This window comes from Phyllostomus discolor, chromosome 1, assembly GCF_004126475.2.
Source record: "Phyllostomus discolor isolate MPI-MPIP mPhyDis1 chromosome 1, mPhyDis1.pri.v3, whole genome shotgun sequence".
NCBI lineage: Eukaryota > Metazoa > Chordata > Mammalia > Chiroptera > Phyllostomidae > Phyllostomus > Phyllostomus discolor.
The window spans coordinates 52,719,364-52,743,649 of NC_040903.2; the positions used below are offsets into that span (position 1 = coordinate 52,719,364).

The window sequence follows — 24,286 nt, forward strand, 5'->3', positions numbered from 1 at the left end:
CTTTACCAACTATAAATCTCTGGGAAGGGCTTTTCTGATACACCATTCCACATCACTTTAATCTGCTCATCAGAGTACTTGCCTAAGCAGCCCGACATAACCAGTGGCTCGGGATGAATGGGTCTGGGAACTTTGATTTTACATCAAGCCATTATCTCCAGTGGCTTTACCCTGCCTGTCAGGTCATGTGCATGATGCACTCAACCCCGGAGGTGCTATTTGCATTGCTCGTGATTATCACCCGTTGAGTAGTATAGAGAGGAAGTAAGTTATAAATTGTTATAAGCAGAAAGGTACTATTGATGAGTGGCCTTGGTGAAAGCTTTCTGAAGCACTGGGGATATAGCCTGGGCCTCATGCTCCCCATTGGCTGCCATTGTCAATGGTACAGAAGAATGATTTCAGTGTAACTTGACCAAGAGACCACCTCCATTGCCACCTGCCTGAAGTATAAAATTTTATTAGGTCTTAAAATACAGGAACATTTGGATCTGATCCAAATTTGATCCAGCTACACCTGGATTTGATCTTAGCCTAGAAGCCTGGTCTTTATTTTAGCATTACTTGACAGTCGGACATGTGGGAGAAGCTATCAACCAGAAATGGCTATTTGAAAACAATAAGTCCTGGTTCTTTTATACTTGTTTTTGAAAGATTTTATTTATTTACTTTTAGAGAGAGGGAATGGAGGGAAAAAGAGAGGGAGAGAAGCATCAATGTATGAGAGATACATCTCTCAGTTGCCTCTCACACACCCCCAAATGGGGACCTGGCCGGCAATCCAGACATGTGCCCTGACTGGGAATCGAACCTGCGACCTTTTGGCTCACAGGCAGGTGCTCAGTCCTCTGGGCCACATCAACCAGGCTAATAGTCTTTAATAGTCATTCTTTAGCATATCTTCTGTATCGATTTTACTTTCAGCAGCTTCATGACAAGAGTCTCCTTCCATCCAGGCTTCAGGGGACTTTCGCTCACTGGCCTGGCAGCCCTTGCTGTCAGCCTCTTCCGGGGCCATCAGACCTCCACTAACCATCTCTAGGAGGCCCATTTGGTTTTCATTTTCATGCTTCTGCACATTATTTCAGGTTGCACCTGCCTCCTATTTCAAAGGAACTCCAAATGTGTGTGGTGTTTTTTGTTTTGGGGTTTTTTTATTATTGGGTTTTTCTGGGGGGAGGTTTTGTTTTGTTTTGTTTTGTTTTTAGTGGCAGCACTCTATTTTTAATATCAGTATCTGTGCTACTTATTTATTGCTGCTTAATAAACCACCTCCAAACGCACTGGCTCAAAACAGCATTTATTTTGTTCACAAACCTCCAGTTACTCCAGACCCAGTGAAGCCAGCTCATTTCTTTACCACTTGCCATCAGCTGAGATGACTTGAACCTGGGAGCTAGACTCATCTTGTTCATTCACACATTTGTCAGTTGCAGCAGGCTCTTGGCTGGGACAGTAGCTGGGGCAGTCCCAGCTGGAACACCTGTACAAGGACTGACTGTGTGTGGCCCGGGCTGCTGCATGCCTGACAGCATGGCTGGGTTCTCAGGGTGAGCTTTCTCAGAGAGAGAAAGTCAGATGGAAGCTGTATCACCCAGACACAGATGTCACCCAGCAGTTCCACCATATTCCATTCTCCAGGAACTGGTTACTTACTAAGGCCAGCACCTGTATGATGGGAGGTGTGCCAAAGAATCTGTAGACATGTTTTCAAAACTCCACATCACTCACCTTGTCTTACCAAGTAATCATTATATCTAAAGGAAAGTAGTTCATCCCAAGTCAGTATCACTGAATTTCCAGCAAGTTGTTGTTGCTGTTGTTTAGTGTGTTCTCTTATTTTATGGGAAGTACAAAGAATTAGAAGATAGCACTGCTGAATTAGGCCTTTTTTGTTGTTGTTCTAAAAAATGTATTGCTCAATTCACTAAACTTTTACAGTAGAAAATGGGACTTCTTCTTGGAATGCAATTCAAATTAAGATCAAACATTTGTAGCTCTAAAAATGTTTTAGGACATTAGAATCCATATTTATAAGATTTATTAATTAGAGTCTTATTTTGAAAGTTTTATTTTGGGAGGCATTCATTGACTCAGGCCTAAACAGCTCAATATGACATCCCTAAAACATATTTAAAGATTACAGAGAATTAGTATTGAAGAAGAGGTAAGAGACTTTCTCCTGAGAGGTGGCTCATGGTTGTTCTGTGGAGGAAGATATGAAACAGTCATAGAGAAATGTATAAAATCAAGTGCAGACGTTGTGTGGCAAAGACGATGACAATAAAGATATTTTTTGTGACTCCTGGTCTTTTTAACTTTGCTCTTGATTCTGAGTAATTCGAACTTTCACATTATAAGTCTCTACTTACAGTGCCTATAACATTTTTTGCAACTGAATTTATTTCAAAATCTGATACTGGTATTGACTCAGACTATTCTCAGCCTGCACCTTCATAATGAAACAATATTATTGTGTTCATGGAGAATGATGATCTTACAGCAAAACTGGTAACTGTATTTTCAAAATGTCTAAATCTGGATTAAAAAAATAAATGTCTTCAACAGGAGTTAGTATCTGTGGAACCATTAAAAAAGGAATATGAAAAACTAAAGAATAAAAAAGGGAATTTGAATCAAGAAGCAGTGAACCTCAAAAGACATATGCTAGCGAATATGACAGAATTCAGTGAAGGAGAGCAGTATCGCCAGAAGGCTGAAGAAAGAGTGAGATGGGATATAAAAGCAAAATCAGAAGTCAGTCGATTTTCACTGGTCAGTTCATTGATCTTTAATTTGCTTTAATTCAGCTCACTGCAAATTACATTTTGGATATATACATTGTATGTTTTTCCTTTTCTTAATAGCAATTTGTCTTGTAAATTTCAGGAAGGATGGTGGAATGTTTCTCTCAATAATATTTCCACTTTCCATCATTATTGTCACTAAATTGATCTTTCAGAATGATTCTTACTAGAGTGTCATTTTATTTTTAAAGACTAGCTGATATAAAACAAAATTATTAGGAAGAAAAGAATAAATGATGATTTCAAAATTATACCAGTATTAATTATACTGTTTAATTTTAAAATTGGTTCTATTCTTAGTATTATCAGAATGTGAGTATAAAAGATTTAACTATTTTTATAATTTAGATTTCAGTTGACATCATTATAAATATTTTATACTTCAGCTTTTTCTTCATATTTAAAGTTACTCTCTGAATCTTTGACTCAAAACTAAGGAAAACAAATGTAATTGTTCGGATTATACTTATTTTAAAAATGTATCCTTATTTGCTTTAGAGCAATCAACATCTCAAGAAATCGAGGAAGTTAAAAGAGATTCATTATGCTTTAGAAATAAGGCAGTTGGAATTCAAAAACAATCATTTGGAATCTGGAATCTCCAAAATAGAAACTTCTGATAATTCTACAGAAACAGATTTGCAAAAATATAGACAACTCTATCTAAAAGAAAGAGAAAGCACAGCATCATTGAGAAATGAACTTAACAAGTAAGTCAAAACACAGAAACAAAGAAAATAAATTTACTTCATCAATTAGTTTCTAAAGAATAATTTTTATTGAGCTATGAGATTAGTAGGAAGTAGAAGCTAAGTAGTGTAATTTTGGAAAATGATGTTAGTAAATAAACTTATCTTTCAAATGTTCTTCCAGAACAGCTTGCATCTCTCCTGTTTTTGGTTTTACATTACTTAATTTTTTCCCCTTAATATTTTCATAGTTAACCTAATGTATTAGTCTTTAAGCTAAGTATTTCTGAAACTTTATAATTTAGGCAGTGATATTATTATGAATTTTTTGTCGGGATTCCCCTAAATAGAAATATTAACAAGTTCAACTGTTTTTGGAAAATAACAACTTAAAACCCAGAGGATTAAGTACTGGGCATATTCTGGGACTTGGTAAATTTACTTTCTTGGTTGCAATCTTTGTTATTATGTTATCACCAGAGGGTGCCTGAAAACAAACTGTCTTTTATAGTTTTTCTAGTCTACATAAAGGCATACATGTTAAATAGGGAAAGGTTAACAAAGGGTGAAAGGCTGTATAATCGACAAAGTTACTAAAAATAATCAGGTGGCCTGTCCGAGGGGGGGTGTGAAGACAGAAAGGACAGATTCCACCTTCAGTGCCTTTTTCAGTTCATTTTGATCACCAGCTAGGCTATCCTGTTCTCCCTTAGAGCTTGTTGCTCTAAATTAAGCATCGTGGCAAGTGGTTAAAATCTCCAAGGTAAGGAGTGTATTGTACAAAGGTGGTACAAAGCAAACATTTGGCAATATCTGTGAGGGATTTTTTTAAAAAATCTAAACTGGCTTACTAAATATGTCCAAAAGCTTCCTGAAGAATTTTTTAAGTATGGCTTTTCCAGAAGGCAGCAGGTATCACCTGAGAAGCCACATACATGGCTGACAGCCATTCCTCTCCCCTCCCTGCTGAGAGTTAACTTGTTAGTTAGGAATATCCCTCCTCCCACCTTCCGAATGTATACTTCTTTAGAACAATTTAGAACCTATACTTCTTATAGTAGGTCTGCTCCCAGGCTTTTTCAGTGTTACAATGCTGTTTGATAGGAAATTCCATTTCCTATTGGTGGCAACTTAAAAAAATGCAAGTCGCTTAGAGAAAAATGAAATACTAAGCATTTGTTTTTACAACTTTTACAGGGCTAAGGAGAGGCTTGCAGAGACCAACATTAAGCTTCTCCTGCAGAAAAGGCAGAACAGATCTTCACTCAGCACTTTTAATCCAAACCCAGACCTGGAGACAACTTATGATGGAAATTTTGATAATTTTTTACTCAATAGAAATCCTAGTCAGAGAGATAAGTTAGCAATTTCCATTTCAAAGGCACAGACTTCACCTGATGTCCTCGTGAAGGTTAGTTATATTATCCTTTTCCCCCTAGGTTTCAGATTTCTGATATAATTCTCATATTTAATTTGGTGAAAATCCAAGTTGTTTAATTGACTAATGCACACTAAGCAGAAGTCTTCATTATTTGTGCTAATATAGAAGGGAGACACAAATTTTACCATCTTTTTTAAGTCCCCATGTCTCTCATTTTAAAAAATGGGCAAAGGACTTGAACAGACACTTCTCCAAGGTGGACACACAGAGGATGCAGAGACACATGAAAAGATGCTCAATATTGCTAGCTATCAGAGAGATGCAAATTAAAACCAGGATGAGATATCATTTCACACCAGTCAGAATGGTCTTCATAAACAAAACAACAAACAACAAGTGTTGGAGAGGTTGTGGAGAAGAAGGGGACCCTAGTGCACTGTTGGTGGGATTGCAGACTGGTACAACCACTAGGGAAAACAGTATAGAATTTCCTCAGAAAACTAAAAATGTATCTGCCTTTTGACCCAGCAATTCCACTGCTGGGATTATATTCTAAGAGCCCTGAAACACCAATCCAAAAGAACCTATGCACCCCAATGTTCATAGCAGCACAATTTACAATAGCCAAGTGCTGGAAGCAACCTAGGTGCCCATCAATAAATGAATGGATCAAAAAACTATGGTACATTTACACAATGGAATTCTATGCAGCAGAAAGAAAGAAGGAGCTCCTACCCTTTGCAACAGCATGGATGGAACTGGAAAGCATTATGCTAAGTGAAATAAGCCAGATGGTGAAAAACAAATACCATATGATCTCACCTTTAACAGGAACCTAAACAACAAAACAAACAAACAAGCCACATATAGCCAAAGACACTGAAATAGAAAACAGGCTGACAGAGAGCAGAGGTGGGATGGGAGGGAATTTCAGGGAAATTTCAGGGGAGAATGGGAAGGGTTTACAGGAACAAATATAAAGGACACGTGGACAAAAATAGGGGTGGGGGAAATGGGAGGGAGGTGGGGAGAGATGGGTGGGTGGGCTGGGATGGGAGTAAAGGACAGAATACTGTACATGAACAACGATTAAAATAAAAGTTAAATAAATAAATATAGACCTTTCATTAACTTTATTCGACAAATATAACTAAACTGACACATTTTAAATTTTTATAAAAGTTACACTTGAGTTCGATTTTAAAAATTAAATATTATTGCCTAATAACCAATGATATACTTGGAGACGCTCTGGCTTACTTTCTAATGGATTTGAGTTTGGTGATGGTTCATAATTTTAAAGTTTTGCTGCACCCTGATTTCCCACCCCTAAGCATAAGTGACATCCAAACACTTGACCATACATGGTATTTGTTATTTAAATGAAATGGAGATAAACTCTTTTTATGAATTAAATAAACTTATAATACTGAAATAATTAATTTCTGTTTTTAAGTGAAAATGTTTGTCATCTTTTTATGTGAGAGAACATTCTTAATTTCTATTTTAATTACAGTAGTTTAATTTTAAGCTTTATAAAGTATCTTGCTGAGCAATTATACATTTTCTAAATAGTTACATTAAGCAAATAGTTGAATTATTTTTTAATTTAATTTTTTACTATTTGATTTTTTAAAATGAAGTTCACTTACATCTGTATATCTTGCCATCCTTTGAATTATTGATGACTAAGATGGCAATGATAGGGAGTCTTGAAATAGCAACTAGTTTTTGTGTATAATTATTTTAACATGTCCATCCTTCACCTTATTCACTGAATTTTTCAGCTCCAGAATTCCTCTTTGGTTCTTTTTTATAGTTTGTTTGTCTCTTTTTGTCATAGTTGTTATCTCCTTGGTAAAGTACTCCTTCTGTTCATTAACTTTATTTCTGAGCTTACTGCCCTGCCTTTTGGGTTTTCTTCTATATTGTTGAATTTCTTCACGACTGGTATTTTGATTTCTCCATGATTTCCATCACAAGTTTTTGCTACTTTGAGTCTCTTTCTGGAGAATTGTCCTTTTCTCTCTGTGTTACTCTTCCCTTGGTGGTCCAGGCTACTCGACAAGTTGTCCCTCTGCTGGCGTGTTTGAAGTAGCAAACACTTTTCCTTATTAAGAAGGTTTTGCTGTTCACAATTCAGCAGGCTGATAATTAGAGCCCTTTCTTCTGTTTTCCAGTAGATGGTGCTATAGCGCAGTTTTTGTTTTTTCCTACTGCTGCTACTTAAGCCTGAGGGCAGGGGAAGTCCAGGTGTGGGAGGCCTAGCCTTGGACGTTTACAAGTGGGAGTAGGGGCCTGGGTGACCAGCGTGGTGGGTGGCAGTGCTGTACCCAGTCATCTGGGTCTCAGGGCACCACCACCATGGCAGGGGGACATGGCCAGTTGAGAGGAGCCAGTCTGTGAGCCCACTGAGGTGCTACCTCGTTCCCTGTGGTCACTGGCAGCGCTATGGTATGGTCCGGCAGCTGGGCCTGGTCTCTGCTGCTGCTCCTGGTCTGTGGTGGTGGGAGCATGGCTGCACCTGGGGAGGGGTCTGGATTGGTTGGGGAGGCAGTGGTGCTGGGCTGTGGTTTGGGGGCTATACCCTGACTCCTCCACCACTATGATGTTGCTGGGGCTGCAGGATCAGCCTTGTCCTTGGAGAACTGCAGCAGAGGGCCTGCCCCGTCCTTCCCAGCAACCTACCTCCGCCCCCACACACTCCAGGACGCCCACCCTCCCAGCGCTGATGTGTGGACCTTTCCATCTGTTGCTCAGAGGAAGCTTTGTTGGGTTCTAGATGTCCAGCTAGCTGCAGATTTAAAGGGAGGTACAAAGGGGTTGTCTCACTTTGCCAGGATACTGACATCACTCTAAAATACCCATTTCAATCAATGCACATTGGTTTATGGTTTTGGTGGTATTTTTATGGTCTTTGTAATGCAAAGTAAACAGCATAGGCCTGAGGTAATGAGGCTTCAACCTTGTTTTTTCATTTGGCTTCATCAGAACACATGGTAGAAAAGCACAACTAAGGATTTTTAGGCATTCTTTTGACCAAATAAAGTCTAAGTACCTCAGAGTTGCGAAACTGTACTATGGGTACAAAAAGAAAATGAATGTCAAACACTTCTGCAAATTGTTAAGCATGATGCAAACTTGAAATGTTCTTGTTAATTCTCACCATAAAAATCAGATATTTCTCATTTTACAAGATGAAGCTAAAAGAGTTTGTAAATACAGAAGTAATGCAAGAAAAGATATTAGTGAAATTTTTTTCTTTTAAACAACATTTTGGGGCCCTGGCTGGTGTGGCTCAGTAGCTTGAGCACGGGCCTGTGAACCAAAGGGTCGCCAGTTCAATTCCCAGTCAGGGCACATTCCTGGGTTGTAGGCCAGGTCCCCAGTAGAGGGTACATGAGAGGCAACCACACATTAATGTTTCTTTTTCTCTTTTTCTCCCTCCTTTTCCCTCTCTCTAAAATAAAGAAATAAAATCTTTAAAAAATAAATAACATTTTGGGAGGAAAGAGCTGTTTATTTTTTAGTATTTCTAAATAAATTGAAAAAAAATTACTTTAACCTAATGTTGTAGTTCCCAGGCACACATAGCTCCCTTGTGGGGCATTGATTCACCAAATCATGCCAGAGTTAACAAGAGAAACTTAAAAAAAGCACCACTCTATCAAGATATAGGTTCAAAGTCCCTCCAGAATGCCTTGAAAGACTTACATAGTTGTTGTTTACAGAATTCTTAGTTAGACTTACAGAATGAAGGTGCCCTTTAGAGTTGCTGGGAATTTAATTATTGCCACTAGCAAAACATAAAGTAGTTCTGTGAGAGGTGGTAACATGCTGTCTAAAATAATAGAAAGGGGTGGGTTCTGGGATGGGGCATTATGAAAGAACAGGCTTGAAAAGATTTTTGGCTATGATTTGGGAGATTAAAATGTTAAAAGTAGCATTGATATTTAATTTGTTTACCCCTCTTATTTGTAAGGCTTTATGTGCCATTCTGGACTGTTTATACTACGAATTTCTACTTATCCAGCATTGGTTATTCTAATTATAAGGATACTAACTATATATAAAATATCACTCTAAGTCTGTATTTTACTTGCACTAGTTGTTGAAACAAGTTTTCTCCACTTTCACAATGTTTAGAATTGTTGCCTCTTTGACCATTACATGAAGTTTAGCTTTGCCCACTTGATTCCATTGCTTATAGATTACTACATATATGTTTTGATCATTTTTACCTTGACTTTTCATATTTTAGCATAATTCTGAGATGTTTGTCCAATACATCAGAAGTAATTTTAAAGTTTATTTCACTGTTTTTAAATGATATTACAGTTTTATTTAATGGTATTATAAAATACAAATATCATCAAACAGATATATCACTAGTTGGAGTTTCTTGCACATAGAATTTTTTTTCTTAGAGCTGTAAACTTAACAATTTATCCCAGGCAATTTTATAACATGAAATTTTTCTGTGGTTTCAAAAATTTTTTTATGTTCAAGTGTTTTTCAGTATTTGTATTGTTGACACAAAGCATGGCATGATAGTTCCTTAGTCCCTGTTCTTTAAATCTGTGTTAAATAAATTTTAAGATGATGCTAGAAATTAAGTCAGGGCTAAAACTGCTGTGCAGCAAAATTTCATACAGCAGGCTTAAGACTGCTATCCTTGGAAAATCCTGCTTCAATAGCTGGTCTTGGTTGGTGCCTGAAAACCTGGATTTGAAGGATGGTTCTCATCATTCCCTAACTAATAAGAGTGGCTCACAGTGTCTAGAGTATTTATACAATCAGTGGGACTCATGCTGAACACAACTTGCCCTGCTGGGAATCTGGAATTTTTGGTACATGTTATGGGGAAGATGCCTGTGTGATTATGTGCCATTAAAAGCTTGGAACTGAGTCTGACAAGACTCTGGTACTGGTAAATGACATTTCACATGTGTTATAGGTCTTTGTTTTTCATCACTTTGAATATTTCTTGCCAATCCCTTCTGGCCTGCAAAGTTTATGTTGAAAAATCAGCTGACAGTCTTATGGGAGCTATCTTGTAGGTAACTATTTTTCTCTTGTTGCTTTTAAGATCGTCTCTTTGTCTTAAACTTTTGCCATTTTAATTATGATGTGTCTTGTTGTGAGTCTCTTTGGGTTCACCTTGTTTGAGACTCTCTTCACTTCTTGGACTTGTATGTCCATTTACTTCACCAAGTTATAGAAGTTTTCTGTTATTATTTTTTCAACTAGGTTTTCAATTACATGCTCTCTCTCTTTTACTTCCATTACCCTCACGATGAGAATGTTGGTACGCTTGAAGTTGTCCCAGAAGCTTCTTACACTATTCTCATTTGTTTGGATTCTTCTTTCATTTTGCTGTTCTGACTGGGTGTGTTTTTCTCATATTCCAAATTGCTGATTTGATTCCCAGCTTCATCTACTATCCTATTGATTCTCTGTAAATTATTCTTCATTTTGGTTAATGATTTCTGACTGGTTCCTTTTTATGGTTTCCATAACATTTTTTTATGCCATTGAAGTTTTCTGAGTATTCTTATAATCAGTGTTTTGAACTCTGCATCTGGTAGATTGCTTGTCTCCATTTTGTTTATTCCTTTTTCTGGAGTTTTGTTTTGTTCTTTCATTTGGGCTATGTTTCTTTGCCTCCTCATTTTGGAAGCCTTCCTGTGTTTGTTCCTCTGTATTAGGTGGAACTGCTATGTCTCCAAGGCTTAGTGAAGTGGCCTAATGTGGTAGGTGTCCTGTGGGGTCCTGTGGCACAGCCTCCCTGGTACAAGCTTGGCACTCCAAGTGTGCACCTCTTTGTGTATGTCATGTATACCATCATGTTGTAGTTGAGACTTGATTGCTGTTGGCATGTCAATGGAAAGTATTTACCCCCACACCAATCAGCTGCACCCACTGCAAGGACTGGCTGCACCCACTGACCACCATGGAAGATCACTGTGCTGGGGCCCACCTCATGGAGCAGGACTTAACTTCAGTGGGGCTCTGGTACCTGCTGAGACCACCCCTTGAATATGTCACTTATACAATGGGTGGTGCTTTGATGTGGTCTGGAGCTGTCCACTGGATGCACTGGTTCTGGGTCTTCCCAGAAGGTACAGACTATGATCAGCTGTCACTTGTGTTCTACCAGGGCCACCCACCCTGAGCTAGAGACTGATGGTCAGATTGCTGCTACTTGTGCTGGGATTGGAGGCACCCAAATTAGGACAAACTGCAAACTAAGGCTGGCTGCTGCCAGTGCTGGACTGGGCCCATTTACCAGGAGATACAGGGCATGCTGAGGCCAGATGCTGCTTATTTAATATATTTTAGGAAAGTCTGATGCATGAGCCAAGACAAGCCTTTTGTATGAAAAAGCCACTAAAAACAGCTTGAGTGGCCTGCTGGTTGGGTAGGGGAGGATCTTAGGGAATCAACTGGGTGGGAGGAATAGTATGAGCCTGGCTAATGGAGACTCAGATATGGCACCCACCTGTGGTCTGAGAAAAGAAACAGTGGCCTCTGCTGGAGCTTTTGTTTGGCAGAAAACTGGCCCCCCAACTCTCACCCTGATGCCATACAAGTCAGTTCTTCCCATATGTCCCTGGTTTCTTTCAAGCTGTTCTTTCAAGCTGTTGCTCAGAGGGAATGAGTCTGAGGAAATCTGTGTGTGGGCCCTTTAAGAGGAACACCTGGGACTCCAGAAGCCCTCTGTCTCACTCAACCTCAATCCCCACTTCTTTTCACAGCCAGAAGTTATGGGGCTTTTTCTTTCTGGCACTGGAACTCTGGTCTGGGGGATCTGGTGTGGGGCTAGGAACCCTCTCGCTTCTCAGGATATCTTCAGCCAAGATAACCCTGCCAATACTGTTCCACCACACGTGAGTGTAGGATGAACCCATTCTGCATCTAAGCCCCTCATACCAGTCTCCATGTGGCCACTTTTTCAAATCCCCAGTTGTAGGATTTCCATTCAGCTAGATTTCAGATGGTTCTGAGTGATTGTTCTGAAGTTTAGTGGTAATTCTGATGTGAGTGTGGGAGGATGTGAGTACTGAATTTATCCATGTCAACATCTTGACCAGAAGTCCCCAATTAAACTTTTGTAGAAGGCAGATTTTCTAATAACTGCAAAGTAATGCATTCTGTGTAAAATATGATTTGACTTGTTTAAACTTCTTTGAACCAAAGGGATCAAACATCACTTTTCTGAAATCATGTTTATTTAATAGACCAATGTTAATTTGTAATTTTAGCAGATTAGTCTAAATAACATTTACATATCCATGTTCCCTATTAATAATCTAAAAATAAGTATGAATTTATTTATTTATGTGATTATTTTTTTATTTATGCAATCCCCAAGTTAGGTCTAGTCTCTAAAATTATCACTTAAAGTACACATTTCATAAGCTATATATCTTTTCTATAAAAATGTTTCTATAAATACTATACTTCAATACTATAAATAATATTTGCCTTATTTCAGATGCAGCAGAAGTTTGAAAAAAACTCTAAGTAGAGAACTACAAGAAGGTATGTTGCCATGTTTTATTAATTACATTTGGATATCATTGATTTCTTAAACAATCTGAATAGTAAACAGCATCCATTTCCATGTTTGAGTAACAGATACCGTATTAAATATTTTCTAATTCATAGGGAATGAAAAATGCGAATGCAAAAACATTCATAAGGAAGAATACACTTATTTTCATTTATTTCTCATGCTCCATAGCTTTTTAAAAATCTCCTGTATCCACGTATCTCTTTTCATTTCTGGCTCTCCCCTTCCTTTCCTCCGTCATGCCTGTGGATCTGCCAGCCTGCATACTGAAACTCTAGTTAGAAAACTGGTCTTCACCTACTTCTCATGTTTTTGCTAGTGAGGTCAGGCCAAGTAGCCTGGCTCACCTAGTAATATTGGGCTGGTCAAAAATTTCTTCTGTTTTTTCTGTAACATGGCTCTTGTGCCACTTAGTTGTCTTTAACTTCATTTGAAAATATTTTGTTAGATTGTATTATGATAGTTGTTATATCAATGTGCATTAAAAAATCTTATCAAAATTGGTGAATTTTTGTATAGCCATTTTAGTATTGAAGATGGAAGAGAATAAGCAACATTTTCGGAATACTGTGCTTTATTATTTCAAGAAAGATAAAAATGCAAATAAAATGAAAAACAAGATTTGTATAGTTTATGGAAAAGGTACTGTGTCTGATTGAACCTGTCAAAAGTGTTTTATGAAGTTGTGTGCTGGAGATTTCTCTCTAGACAACACTCCATGGTCAGGTAGATCAGTTGAAGTTGATAGTGATCAAATTGAGACATTAATTTAGAACAATCAACATTATACCATGCAGGAGATAGCCAACATACTCAAAATATCCAAATCAAGTGTTGAAAATCATTTGCACCAGCTTGCTTGTGTTACTCACTTAGATGTTTGGGTTCCACATTAAGTTAAGCAAGAGGAACATTCTTGACTATATTTCCACATGTGATTCTCTACATAAATGAAATGAAAACATTCCATTTTTAAAACAAATTGTGCCCTGGCTAGTGTAGCTCAGAGGATTGAGGGATGGCCCATGAACCAAAAGGTTGCCGGTTTGATTCCCAGCAGGGCACATGTCTTGGTTGTGGTCCAGGTCCTCAGTGCGGGGCACGTGCAGGCAACTGCACATTGATGTATCTCTCTCTCTCTCTCTTTCTCCTTCCCTTCTCCTCTGTCTAAAAATAAATAAATAAAATCTTAAAAAAAAAAAAACAAATTGTGACTGGTGATGAAAAGTAGATACTTTACAATAATGTGGAACTGAAGAGATATGGGGCGGGACAAATTCACTAGCACCAACCACACCAAAGGCCAGTCTTCATCCAAAGAAGGTGCTGTTATGTATATGGTGGGAATGGAAGGATGTCGTCTGTTATGAGCTCTTTCTGGTGAACCAAACAATTAAATCTGACAACTACTGCTGCCAATTAGACCAACTCGAAGCAGCACTCGATGAAAAGCATCTGGAATTAGTGAATAGAAAACACATAATCTTCCATCAGGATAATACAAGACCAACAAGTTTCTTTGATGACCAGGCAGAAACTTGACAGCTTGGCTGGGAAGTTCTGATTCATCCACCCTATTCACCAAACATTGCACCTTCAGATTTCCATTTATTTTTGGTTTTTACAAAATTCTCTTAATGGAAAATATTTCAAGTCCCTGGAAGACTACAAAAAGCACCTAGAACCGTTCTTTGCTCAAAAAAATAAAAAAAAAAACTTTGGAAAGATGGAATTATGAAGTTGCCTGAAAGATGGCAGAAAGTAGTAAAACAAAACAGTGAATACGTTGTTCAATTTATTGTTTTAAAGTTATTGGTGAAAATGAAAAAGATATCTTTTATTTTTACTTATAAACCAAACTGTTTGGCCAACCCAATACTTACTCAAGTAGTTACAGTTCATATACATGTCACTAAGGCATGACATTTAAATCCCCAGTCATTGACTTTGACATTGGTTTACATTTTACCCTCAGGAAAAACTCCAGATTCCTTTGCATGAAGTAGAAACACCAAAATCCATTTAGTTCTCGCCAAACAATTCAGCCTTATCTCTAGATGCCACCTACCCCACTCCGCCCCTTTGCTCTAGCATCTAGCCAAACTAGACTGCTTCTAATTCCACAAGTGTTCTTCCTCACCTCTAGTCTGGGCATCTGCTTCATTGTCTATCTGGCATACTCTTTCTTTGTCCTTCAGGTACCAACTCACATATGTATCACCTCCATCAAAGAGTTGACATTACTGACACAAAACTGGGATGTCCCTTCTGTGTGCTCCAATAGTTCCCTGTTAATATTAGCCATTGTATCTATGACTCTGAGTGAAAACTGCCTGCTTGTCTTTTATAGTGTACAATTGCCCAGGGGTGGCCAGTGTCATATTTACCTTGTAACTCCAGTGCTTGTCATGCTCCCTTAGCGCATGGTTGTTGAACAAATGAACAACAAACAAGAAAACCAGAAGCTCTGATACGCAGCCACAGCAGCAGATAACTCAGTGTAAAGCCGTGGGCAGACTGTGTTCCATAGTCATCTCATGTGTGTGTGTTGTAGTCATGCATAGATGTTTTCATTCTTCACGCTTATACCTATTTGTATTTTAAATAAAGAATATAATTATTCTTTCTTTCCAGATACTGCTAAATATGATTTAGAATTCAATAGACTCATCCTGTATAATCACTCAATCAGGAATATTCAACTGACGATCTACTTTTGAAAGCATCACAAGAGTATGCACAAGTTTTGAAGAAAAAGTATATGATATGAAATATAAATATAGGCTGTTTATATAACATTTTGATTTTTTTTACATTAAACACATGATATGTGAAATCTTTACTAAAGAAAATATATTTAGATCACATGCGTATGATGAAAATTTCTATAGTATTACAAACTATATTTTTTTGCCATGGAAGTTTTAAGCAGTTTTATAAATGAAAGCCAGCAGTATTGAGTTTTAAATACTCAAACTGCCCAGATACCAGCTGTTTAAATCACATTCAAACAGTCAAGGTATCATTCATACTTTAATAGTGTTAATTGATAGCTTTTATGTATTTTTCCAATTTTATCACTATATTTGGTCCTAAAGAGTTAGACAGACATCATTTCGATATCTGCTCTGGCTACCATCAATGTGTGGATGCATTACAATTGTTATAGTGCCACTAGACTTATTGTATGTAATTTTAAACACTGATCTGTAGATCCTCCCTCACGGTGAAATAAAGTTTGCCCAAGGCTTTTCCTCTTTTCTGTTTATTTATTTATTTTGAAACAGTCTGAAAATTAGAGAAAGTTCTGAGTTTTAGGACAGAGAACTCTTTTCCCCTGAACCTTTTGAGAGTAAGTTGCTGACACTGTGCCACCATCCCTGGTTCCTTTAGTGATTGTTCCCTACCACTCAGTGTGTGCCACACACCATACGACCTTCACAATCAGAAAATTAACACTAATACGTTCTGTTACTTAATCCTCATATTCTTTTCAATTTTTGCCACTTGTCTGCAGAATCCATTTTAGCAAAAAGCTCCTGTTGAAATCCATGGATACATTTAGTCATTGTGTGTGTCTGTCTCCTTCAGTCTGGAGCAGTTCCTTAGTCTTTCCTTGACTTTCATGACTTTGAATTTTTTGGAGAGTGAGTTCCAGTGATGTAGAATGCTTTTCAGTGTGATTTTTTCAGATGTTTTCTTATGGTAAGATTCAGATCATACATTTTTAGCAAGAACACCACAGGAGTGATCCCGTACTGTTTTCATTGCATCCTGTGGTGTCGCCTACATTTTTGATTTCTGCTGTTCTTGGTGGTGTTATTGTTGATCCTTAAAGGTAGTATCTGCCAGGTTTCTCCTCTATAATGTTTTCTTCTTACTTTATAATCAATTAATATTTTATAGGGAACTACTTTGAGACTATATAAATATCACTTTTTCATTAAACTTTTGGTTTATTCATTTATCAATATAGATTTATGTTTTATTTTATTCAATGAGTTATAATTTATTAAAATCATTTTTAAAATTTATTTTTCATTTAGAAATATACTCAACTGGCAATTTTAGACTTACAGAAATGTTCCAAGAATAAAAGACAGAATTCCTGGATACCATTCCCAAAATGTTAACATTTTACTGTATTTGCTTTATACTTTCTCACTTTTGCTCTTTCTAGATAAATATAAATGTAGGTATATAATATATAAGGGAGGGGGCCAAAAAAACTGGAATTATCTTCTGAAGGGTGGGCTCCTTGTAACACAGGCTTCCTCTGCTAGGTGAGTGTTCTAGAAACCCATGTGTATCAGTGCACCAGCTGGCATTGTTATGAGAGGCTACATTCAGCTTCAGTGAATTTTTTTTAAAGATTCTTTAAATGTGTTTGCCCATCACATGAGGTATGTATGTACAAAGGTATACATGCATACATGCAAACAATCTGTAGTTCTGTATCAAAATATTTTGAAAAGCAGTTCTTAGCAATACTTCCATTCCAATCCAGTCCCACATGGTTCATTCTCATGTTTCCCTTTCCATTTTAACTCCCTTTCCTGGTAGTAAGCTGGCTCCTGTCATCAGTATCTTTGATTATTTGTTCAAACTTCTTGTTTGTAACCCGTTTCTGCCCCAATGCACATGTCCTCCTCACTCGCACTTGGATTGCAGCACCCCATATTGTCCTCTCTGCTGTTTCTCCCAAGGGTCTGCCCTCTGTACCCCATCCTCTCCCACACACTGGTGCCAGGCTACCTTCTCTACAGATGATTTACACCCATGAGGCTCTGAAAACCCAAGCTGGGTTGTTCTTCTGCCCCTGTATGGAGGCCTCCTGACCTTGTTCAGTCTTTGATCTTTCATCCCATGTCGTCCACCTTTCAGGGATGCTCTGACGTGAGCTCCAACACTGTGCAGTGGGTCCCTTTCAGAAGTACACCTGCCTTGCTCCATCAGGCTCCAGCACCTCCCTGTGAGACACCACACACCTCCCTGTTTCTGTCCTCGTGCCTTTGAACTCAAATGTCTGGGAAGAGAAAGAAGAAAGTGGGAAAGGGCTTCATATAGTTTTTATAATCAACTTGTCAAGCTCTACAAATACACAGCAAGGATTTTGATTAGACCTGCATTCTCTAAAATAATTGTGGAGAAAAGACATAATAATTGAGTTTTTGAAACTATTTAATAGTCTGGTTAGCTCAATGTTCAAAATATTTCTCATGCAGTATTTTCATAGATTTTTTAGATTTATTCTTAGTTATTTAACACATTTGATGCTATTAAAATATCACTTAAAATCTATTTTCTGTTTGTTGCTAGCTTCTAGAAATAAAATTGCTACATTGCATTTTGAGCTTGGATTCAATATCTTACCAAACTTTCTTATTTAAATATATTTTCTGCCAATTCTTTTGGATTTTTAATTTTTTCTCAATTGTAGTTTACATTCAATATTATGGGATTAGTATCAGGTATACAACATGGTTAGAAAAATCATATACCTTACAAAGTGTTCCTCCTGATATTTTCAGTATCCATCTGATACCACACATAGTCATTACAGTATTATTGACTATATTCCCTATGGTGTACTGTATATCCCCATGACTATTCTGGAACTACCAATCTGTACTCCTCAACCCTTTCACCTTTTTTACCCCATCTCCCAACTCCCTCCCCTCTGGCAACCATTAGTCTGTTTGTTCTCTGTACCTGAGTCTGTTTCTGTTTTGAAACAGACTCTGTCTGAGTCTGTTTTGTTTGTTTGTTTATATTGCTTTTTAGATTCCACATATAAATGAAATCATATGGTGTTTGTCTTTTTTGATGGATAAAAATATGATTTATATCAAAATTGGCATGCTTTGTTGAATAAGCACACAAAGGTATTTCACATTGTATATAATCACACCCAAGTATCTAGCAAATATAATATATTCAAAATCATATGGTACTCATCTTTGTCTGTCTGACTTATTCACTGGCATGATACCCTCTAGGTCCATCGATGCTATTGCAAAAGATAAAGACTTCCTTTTTTTTTAGCCAAGTCATATTTCATTATAAAAATGTACCACAGCTTTTTTTATCCACTCAACTACTGATGGGTACTAGGGCTGCTTCCAAATTTTGGTTATTGTAAATAAAACTTCAGTGGACATACGGGTGCATATATTGTTTCAAAATAGTGTTTTGGGTTTCTTCAGGTATATTTCCAGAACTGGAATCTCTGGGTCAAAAAGCAATTCTGTTTTTAATATTTTGAAGACCTTCCACACTGTTTTCCACAGTGGCTACACCAATCTGCATTCCCACCAACAGGGCACAAGGGGTCTCCTTTCTCCACATCCTCACCAGCACTGGTTGTTTGTTGATTTATTGATGACAGCCATTCTGACAGGTGTGAGGTGATATCTCATTGTGGTTTTAATTTGCATTTCTCTGATGATTAGTGATGTTGAGCATCTTTTCATATGTCTATTGGCTGTATGTACTCTTTAGAGAAGTGCCTAGTCAAGTTTTGCACCCATTTTTTAATTGAATTATTTGGGTTTTTTTGGTGTTGAGTTAAAAAGTTCTTTATAAATTTTGGATATTACCCACTTACCAGATGTATCATTGACAAATACGTTTTCTCATGAAATGGGTTGTCTTCTCATTTTATTGATTTTCTTTTTGCTATGCAAAGGCATTTTGATTTGATCTCCCTTTTTAGGGGGTGGTGGGGGGGGTTGTTTTGTTTTGCTTCCCTTGCCCTAGAAGATGTATCCGAAAAACAAAAAAATGTCTGGGAGGCTGCGAGGTGGCAGTGGAATTTGGTGGATCTTCTTGTAGCTCTTCCCAGAACCAAGCTAAAAGTAAAACTAAATTGGAAACATTCACACTGACTTACCAATGGAAGACTATCTGAAGAGGGTCTTTTTACCAAGGACAGGCACAAAACATCTAGAGACTGGTAGAAAGGGTGGGTTCATGAAAAGGCCTAACCTGGCTTCCACAGGCAGCAGGCAAAGGTTTCAAAGGGACATCACAGCTGTGGAGGTTCCCCCTGAAAGGAGTGAAGCCTAGACCCCAGAACATGCTCCCCAGCCCAGAGCACCAGAGCCAGGATCAGCTGCCCACATAAGCATCCAGCAGTGAAAGGCAGTGGGGTTTCTATCCTATGGGTAGAGATGGTGACCTCTGAAGACAAAGCCACTTTTATCAGGGGCCAATGCACAAGATTTTTATTTGCAGCCAATCACCCTGGGCTCTGGCGAAAGGTGGGAAGTGCAGACTGGATATGCCTGAGGAGATTTTGGAGTGGGAGGCATTGAGGAGAAACATGGGGAGAGTAGTTATAGGGATCCCTGTGCTGAGCCATACCCCTCAATACTGCAGTAGCCATTTCTCTTGTGAGGAGAAAGCCCCTCCCAGGGGAATCAGCCTGGGGGAAAGCAATAACCCCACCCTGTGAGATACCATTTGCCCCACCCTCTGGAATCCTGTTTGCCCCACCCTGCATTTAATCCCTGTTGAGGAGGCAGCTGCACAAGCAGACTCAAGGTATCAGAGACTGGCTTTGGGGAGCATACTTTCCAAGGACCCGGACTGGCACTTCCCCTTAATGGGAGAGCCAATAGAAACACCTGATAGAAAAATCCTTTTGGTTTCCAGCAGACTCAACCTAGGACTCCAGAGACCCACCAGCCTGAACTCAGCTGAGACAAATTCCGCTTTGTTCTTTTTCATTATTTTCTCTATTTTTTCTTTTTATTGTGTTTTAATTTTTTCTTATTTTACATCTTTTATTTTTCTCTTTCTCTTACTCTAGTTTTTGTGCTTCTTTAATTTTCTTATTTTTTATTTCTCTTTTTTCCATGTTCACTCTCTTTTTTAGATTTTATGTATTTATTTTTAGATAGAGGGAAAAGGGAGTAAAGGAAGAAGAAAGACATCAGTTGGTTGCCTCTTGCATGCCCCCAACTGGGGACCTGGCCTACATCCTAGGCATGTGCCCTGACTGGAAATTGAACCAGTGACATTTTGGTTCACAGGCCACCACTCAACCTACTGAACCAAACCAGCCAGGGTTCCATATTCTCTTTTTATTATTTATTCTTATTTATTCTCCATTTTATTTCCTCTCATATTCTTTTTTTTTCCATTTTTCTTCTTAAATTCTTTTTCTTTCTTATTCTTTTTGTTGTTGTTGTGTTATTGTTGTCTGCTAGGGTTTTTTGTTTGTTTTTATTGTTTTGTTGTGGGGTTTTTTGTTTTGATTTGTTCTGTCATCACCTGTACAATAACCTGCGTGATGTGGTTGGTGTTGAGCTTCTCAGTCAACCAGCCTGAGGAGATATCCCAACCACAAATGGGCCAACAACAACCAAGACCAATCACAGCCATGGCCAGTGTGGCTCAGCTGGTGGAAGCATTTTCCCCTAACTGAAAGGTTGCAGGTTTGATTCCTGGTCAGGGCACAAATGACTACAACCCCCAGTCCAGATGCATATTATCCCCAGTCCAAACACATATGGGAGGTAAAAAATTGATGCTCTTTTTTTCTCATATCAATATTTCTCTCTCTCCTTCCTCTTTACTTTCAACTCTCTAGAAGCAATGAAAAAAATGTCCTCAGGTGAGGAATTAAAAAAAGAACAATTACAACAGGAGAGCCCACATAACCCAAAAAGGGACATTCCTAGAGCATCCAGCTCAGGAGATCAAGGAGGCTGCACCACTGGTCCCACAGGACAACTACTACATAAGGCCACCTCACACAGACTGGTAGTCACAGCAGTTCTACCTAATTCATAGAAGCAAACATAAAGAGACAGCTAAAATGGGGAGGTAAAGAAACAATCCCCAAATTACAGAACAGGAAAAATCTCTAGTAAAAGTGTTACAGAAAAGGCAACTCAGACAGCCTCAGGGTTTGCGAAGTGGGATTTATTCATGCATGCATACCCAGAGGAGATAAAAAATCTAAATTCTGGGCAAAGAGCTCAAGCTGGAATCTTTTTTATATGCTTGTTGCACAGGCATAAGGAGGAGGGGAAGGAGTACAGCTGCTAAAACGGGGGTTAGTGTACGACCTTGAGATAACTGCTTATCTGGGAATGGCCGCTGTCTGGGAATGGCTGGTCACAGCTACTAGTCCAATTCCCAATGCTCCTGCAAAGGTGCCAATTAAAGTCTGGTACCCTGCGGAACAATGGTTCATTCCTTGGTGTCTTCTTTACTGGCTGGTGTCCTCTGGTGCCTCAGCGTGGGTATTCTAGGTACAGGCCTAGTCCTCGGGTTCTCAGGATCTGCTGCTGTTTTGGCCCAGCTGTAGTGGATTCAAGGGGTGACTTCTGCAACCTAGGCAATGCTAGCGGCAGCAAGTCTGTCCAGGGCAGTCCAGTTTCCTGGTAGAATTTAGCTAAGGTTTCATTTTTTATTTGCACCCCTGATTATACCATGAGTACTTCTGACAAGCCTAGTTGCTGAGCATTGCGCTAGGCGATGCACCGGAACCCTGAGGGAGCTTGTAGGCTGCAGGGGCAGGTGAACCCGATGGAGCACCGTGAAGGGCCATGACAGAGGACGGCTGTGGGGGCACTTCAGATACACAGCACGTGCCCTCTGCAACTCGACATGAAGAGTAGGAGTGTGTTCAGGATGTGTTTCTGGTGTTCTTTCCTTAAATTAGCCAGGTGCTTTAGCAGCATGTGCATTTCCTCGCAGCACCATTCCTGGGATGGGGCCACCAGGAGGAGGTTGTCCATGTACTGTAGAATCATCAGGTCCTGCCCACCCCCCTTAGTGAGGGGTTTTAGGTCTCCTGCTAGGGCTTCCCCAAATAAGGTTGGGGAGTTCTTAAACCCCTGGGGCAGTTTAGTCCAAGTTAACTGAGTCTTGACCGCTGTGTGTGGATCTTTTCATTTGAAGGCAGAAATGGGTTGGCTGGAAGGTGCCACAGGAATGCAAGAGAAGGCATTCTTCAGATTAAGGCAGGTGAACCACGTTGCTGTTGGGGAAAGCTGGCTCAGGAGGGTGTATGAGTTCAGGACGACCGGTGGAGGGTGATGACTGCTTTGTTGACGGCACACAGATTCTGGACAGGCCGGTACCTGCTCCCGTCCAGCTGCCATCATGGGTCTGGGCAGGTGTGGCCCCATGTTATGGAGCCAATCCTCTTCGAGCTCCCACGCAGGCACTGTAATTTGGGGGACCTGCCTCCCAGTCACATCCTGGGTGGGGGGAGTCTTTCTTTATCTCCATGGCCCAGAGCATGGCCATAGCTATTCAGCATATCTAAGTGACCAGCTGAAAGCTATAGGTATGTCAAATGACTATGCCATGGATTAGCTGTAAAGCTGTTGGGTACAAAACAGCCCTGCATGTTCTTGCTTTGTGTGTCCCTCCCCCAACTTACACCTGTGGGGGAAGGGGTGAAGACATCTTAAAATCTCCTGGATGCCTTGAGCTCTGGACCCCATTTTAAATGCCCATTTGGGGTCCCCTCTCTTGGCTGCACCCTGCAACAATCTCTTATTTCAGATATACACCCACTTTAAATTCCTTTAAAGGACACTGGACAGAGGTCTTATTTTTTTTGTAACTACTTCCAGCTGGAAATGGACATTGTCCCACCTACCCGTGGGTCAGGGGTGCCCTGAAGGGGGGGGTGGTGCAGCACAGAGGGAATCCTTCCTATAAGGGGAAGGACCTTACAGAATCCTGGTCAGTTGGCTGTCACCAGAAAGCCACAGGCTTGGTGTTTAAAGACTGGCATTACTGGACCATTGGCATCCTGATTATATTCTGGAGATGACAGATTTGGAAAGAGTTGGAAGGCACAATTAAATTACAACCACTAAATGACAAAGGCAGGAACTTAAGTAAAAAATGGCTTATCTGGAGGAAGGTGTACAAGGCATGCTACACCTACCCAAAACTCTTGTGGCCCATTATACTTTACTCGGGCGGAGGGGAATATATTATGATTTCCCTCCTTTTAGATATCTGAACCCTTCCTGTCCAAGCCATTAAGACAGAAAAGGAAAAATTAGTTCTAAAGTGAAGCCCACAGATCGCCGGAACTGCTTACCAACCCAACCACTCAGTTCAGCCAAACCATTGAGTTTCAGGGGGTGATGATGAAAAATGGGCTCCTTAAGTGAGGCCTATATTGCAATAAATTACTTAGGTAATGAAGTTATAGGCATACATCCTATGAAAACAGAAGAACACACAGGTTAATTCACACAATACTCCCCAAACCAGTCTCTGTGCCTATGAGACTGTCTTTTGGGAAGACATTTAGTTGCAAGGTCTTTCCTGCAATGACATTTAGCAATAGCAATTTGACAGGTTCTCCATACCTGTACATTGTATATCTTTGATGATATTACAAAACCAGTTTCAACTTTTAAACAAAAAGACACTTTTAAGACAGTTAGCTACATCATTCTGGTGTCCAATACTGAGCATTGTGATTTTCCTTGAACCACAATTTTTCTCCTTAAGATTACCCTCACTGTTATTAAAGGGACTACTTGGAGTTCCGCTTTTTATTTTGACTGTTTGTTTGCATAAACACACCAAGAGCAGCCTGGATCACTTATGATCTTTAAGTCTGCTTTGCTGGAACTCACACAGGGAGCCTTTAGATTGACTTCTTAGTCCACCCCTCGAGCCACACATTCGCCATCTGGCTTTGCCTGTACCAGTCGTTTCACTTTGATCCTTGAGGCTTCCATTGTGTCCACAGGTTTCTTTTTGGTCATCTTTTATGAAAGCAACCTTTGTTCCTTCCCTGGAAAGACTGCCATGAACTGCACAACCAACCAAAGTACCAGGCTTT

At 39.2% G+C, this 24,286-nt stretch overlaps 1 pseudogene; it reads left to right on the plus strand.

Annotated features, from left to right (window-relative positions):
* The first annotated feature begins 2,676 nt into the window (after positions 1–2,676).
* LOC114491900 overlaps positions 2,677–24,286 on the plus strand; it is a 74,794-nt pseudogene continuing 53,184 nt past the window's right edge.